Below are 4,824 nucleotides of genomic sequence, written 5' to 3' on the forward strand. Positions count from 1 at the left end.
GATGATTTAGGGCTGAATGAGCTACGGCAAAGAGGAAATGTCTGTTGGTTGCTCTGTGATTCTGTCTGTCAAGTCTAGATGCCTGTGGGCAGGACCTGTGGGCTTTGGGTTAAACCCTAGTATTGGGTTGTGGAGACTGGAGCTGTATTCCTGGCTCTGCTCTGAGTTATACCCTGAAACTCCAGAATAGCCTTGGAAAAGTTGCTTTAGCTCTCTAGGCTGCTTTTTTTTACCTTTCTGAAATGAAGACGTTGATAGTGCTCCACAGGAAAGATTTCTTTCCAGTATTCATTTTGAACGGGACCTTCCATGTCTCTTCTGTGAGTGGAAACTTTGTTTCCCCAGCAACAGTGAGGTATTGTAGTGGTAGCAGCCCAAGAAGCTGTGTGGGACAGAAAAAAGCAATACTTGAACTTTACCCGTCTCTTTCGAAAAAATTCAGTATGAGCAAGGTTATTCTTATAAAAGTAGAATATTAGGTAACATGCTGAGCTGGAATACAACCTGTGCTAGACATACTGGGGTGAGATAATTATCCTATTTATACCTTGTGTTTTCCCCATCTAAGGGAAAGTTGATTCCTTTTGAAAAACACTTTGAGATCTCAGTGAAAGGTGTGGGAGGGTATTATTTGTGTTGTGGTGCTTGCTGGAGAAAAATGAATGCAAGAACAAATGGAATGAGAGGAAACGTGAAAACAATGGCAGGAGAAAAACTGCTTTTAGCCTTACAGAGCAGTCATTGATTCATGAAAGCAGAAGGATAATTCCTCATTGTACAGCTTTTAGACAACAGTTAGAATATTCACTTCCAGTTAAAGACTAGAAAAATATCAATGAACTGACAGAAGACAAAGAAAAGTCACTTAAAAAAAAAAAGTTAGGGGACTGGTGGAATGAATAATAAAGAGGAAAAAAATGTAGTTTAGTGAATTGGTGGAATGGAGCATGAACTAGGAAGTGACATAGCTGTCAGAGTTGGAAAAGATGATAAACTCAAGAAAAAAATTAATTGCTTTTGTAGCTCAAGTTCAGAAAGAGGAATTCTGGGGTGAAAATAGAGGTGGTTTGTGGTTTGGGGTTTTTTTTTCCCCCGAAAAGATTTTTATTTTTGGAAAATCATTTTATCTGAGGAATGATTGCCTAGAGAAAATTGAAGAAGTCATCATTTTTAAGAATGCTAAACAATGCATTAGAATATGCTGTACAGCCATGGTGTTTTACAATATCTTCCAGGCTTTCAGGCTTCCTGTGGCGCAATTACCTGATTATAGCACGTTACTGTAGTGTTTGAATGTTGTTAGTTTTGGGATAACTTTACCATTTTTATGCATCTGTACTCTGCAAAGAAAAATAAAACCCCATAACTATAAAGAAGTGCTTCTTTTCTTAGGCTTAATATTTATTAATGACTTTTATCAAATTAATGCTATATTCTGACTTACAAAAGTAAACGCTTTGTGCTGAAAGAAATCATGCATAGGATCTTGCATGGAACAATTATGGTAAAGTACAGAAATATTTTGCATTTGTGCAAAAAATATTAGAGTAATTTGAAAGCAAGTTATACATCTAACTAGTGGCATTATGCCCATTTCAGAGAAGAATAAATAGGAAGGGGACTTATTCAAGGTCAGATGGCCTCAATGGAGAAAATGGAAGCTTTCTGTTTAACCAAAGCTCTCTAGATAAACTGATTAAAGTATTACTTTTTTTTTTCCTCCTTGTGAAAATGGAGACTGGATCAATGCTGAATAAACTTTAATTTTAATCTTTATTCCTTACATTTTTCACCTCTCTCGAATTTCCTCGAAGCAAAACAGAATGCTAGTGCTTGCTAGAAACAGCTGGAGTGTTATTTCGCTACTGAGCCCAGTTTCATATGATGCAACTCTTCGTAAATATTAACTCGTGAAATACTGTGGCTACTCCTTTTTGGAACAGCAGTGAGTTTACTGTGCATTAAGTTAATGTGTACAGGCACACATCTCTTGCGTACTATGTTTGGCAGTCCTCCAGTACATCCCCCTATGTCCTGCCAAGACTAACCAGTCTGTTTGCTTCTGTTGTTCCAGGGCCATGATAGCTGGATAACCTCTCTGTTTTAAATGCAAAGGGACAACTAGTCTCAGTCTGTTTGCATCTGTGTGCTCCGGCAATAAGCACAAAGGTGATGTTAGAGCTCTGCATTGCCTCTTTTCCATGTTTCCATCCAGCAGTCTTAGTTTGCCGTGCTCACCGAGGAGGAAAGACTATGGCAGGGAGGTGGGGAGTGAAGCAATTGTGATAAGTACTTTTCTTTTCCTAACTGGATTGCTAAAGGGATATGAAGCGCGGACACAACTGCAGGATTGTGCAACAGTGGTTCTTAAAAGAAAGTAGAGGACCAGAACTCATTTCTAAGGCCCTAGAGGTATTGCAAACAACCGCTAAGATTACAGCTGGCGAGTGGCAGTCCTATGAATGGTACTTTGACCATTGGTCATTTATTAACTCTTTCTAGTATCTTTATGCATATAATTATTATTATGACACAATATTTAAGATGCACTTTGGCTGTGCACTGGATGCTATCATATTGAGCTAATGTGAATTACTAATCCTTTTGAAGTTCTGATGACCTTCTTGCTACATATGCTCAAAATGTTTTGTATCCATGCATCGATTCGTTTAGAATTAGCCTTGTGTATGAATTTTAATATTAATTGTTCAAGTATAATCCTTTTATTCTCCCTTTTATATTCTCATTCATTGTCTTTCTGTGCAAACCCCTCCCGTTTCCCATGCGTTTTTCCCATTTGTTCTCTGGCGTGTTTCCTGTTTTGGTCTGGCCAAGGGCGTTTCTGAGGTGCAGAACACTGTTTCACCCAGACTAGTTTTTAACAGTTTGAAAAGGTTACCAGCTAGCTAAAGGGAGAGAGAGATAGTGATGGATTGAATCAGATCTTAAATTTGAGGTTACTTCAGACTGGTTCCTACTCCGCATTTCATAGCGTGTTGGGATCCAACAGTAGAAGAAGGGAAGTGACAGAGCCACCTGCAATCCTGAGCTCTGAAAGTGCTGATTATGTAGCAGTGATGATTTGTACTGGAGTAAGAGCCAGCTGGCTGCGTGGATGTGGCTTTAGATTGCTTTCTAATAAATAACAGTTAGTATGGCTCAGCTTGGTATGAACGGGAAGTGCCATGCAGAAGAACTGTCACTCCAGAACATGAGTCAGAAGATGAAATTAGTGACTGACACAGATACATATATTTCAATGCCTCCACATTTGGCATCCCTGCACAGGCAAAATGTTCTAATAACAACTCCCTTCATCTGTCTTGGATCCACAGGAAAGAGCTAGTGTTGTGACGAGGAACGTACAGAAGACATAGGTGAATAGTATTTTTTAGTCTAGCCATCAATTTTTCTATAGATTGGTGTAGGCTGGCTTTAGTCATGTTTCTTAGTGTTTGTAACTGCTTCTTCCACACCTGATCAGTAACTGACACAAGCTCCTTTCCTCATCTTTTAATTGGTAAACTGTCTCTCTAAAATATTTTTCTTTTCCTTTTGCCTCATCTAAGTTGTGAATTCATTGGCCAAGAGAAGTATCTTGCCTTTGAATGAGCCCTCACAGAGAAATGATTGTTTTAAGACCTTTCATTATTGGGATGAGTATACAATACAAGACTCTTCTCGTGTGTTTCTGAACATGAAGAGCAGCATTTATTTGGGCAAATCTGGGCCCTGGTCTAGTTAAGTAACTGCACAGGTAGATCACTGTGATTTTAATAACACTCGAGAGTGATAAAGCTTTAAGCACACAGCCCTAATTGCAATATAGGATCACAAGTAGCAATTTGGTGTCTTGTATCCAATCAAGGAAATGTGCAGTGTCTTTTGTTGCTGATTTGGACTCTTTCTTTTTTTCCCATTGACCATGTATTAGCCCGTGGCACAGAAACATCCAATGTCCATTATTCTAATTGTTGTCCCATTTCTGTGTAAAATGATTTCTGAGTCACATCCGAAAACATATAGACTCCTTTCATTGCCATGACAACAGCAAGGCATGCCAATGCTAGCAATGTCTGTTGGAAAAAAAAAAGTCAGTAAAAGCAAAACACAGTTGAGATATTTCATGTATAAATCCAATTCTCTGTAATGATCCCAAATTATCCTGCATTTTGGAGAAGCAGTTAAAAACAAGCCTCAGATAAATAGCATAGTCTAATGCTGAATGTCGGGTCCTGTCCTAGGCACTGCATTACAAAAAAAACATCTTACGAAAATAGCAAGAGTGGAATTGGTCATAACCCTGGTACAATGTCTGGATCAGAAGAGGATAAAGAGTTAAATGTGGTTACTAAAAATAAAGGATAATTACTAATAGTTTGAGAAAGAGTAAGACTTGATGTTAAAGTGTGCATTGTTCTTTCATTATCATACCTTTCTCATCATTGCTTAAGATTAAAAGTACATTTGATGGGACTACATAAACAATACATGTTAACACTAATCAATAACGCAGCAACTCATATGAAGTAATAGGAAATCACTGTTGTAAAATGGGTCTTGTAGAGCTGAATGCTACAAGAAATCTGCCTTAGTTCAAGTGAAGGTGGGAAAGAGGAAAGCCGAGGGGTGGGACTGGAGAGATCTGCAGTCATCAGGAGGGATTGTTTCTGTTTTAAAGAAGAGGTGGGAGCACAGAGCTAATGGAGGTAGTATGTACAGCCTCCTGTCCCTTGAAACCTGCACAATCGTATAGGCTTTCTCCTGGCCTCCCTCTATGCTTTGAACCTGAGATGGAGAGTGTATTAGAAGTATGAACATTTT

Source organism: Charadrius vociferus, unplaced genomic scaffold (genome assembly GCF_000708025.1).
Source record: "Charadrius vociferus isolate BGI_N301 unplaced genomic scaffold, ASM70802v2 scaffold356, whole genome shotgun sequence".
NCBI classification, from domain to species: domain Eukaryota; kingdom Metazoa; phylum Chordata; class Aves; order Charadriiformes; family Charadriidae; genus Charadrius; species Charadrius vociferus.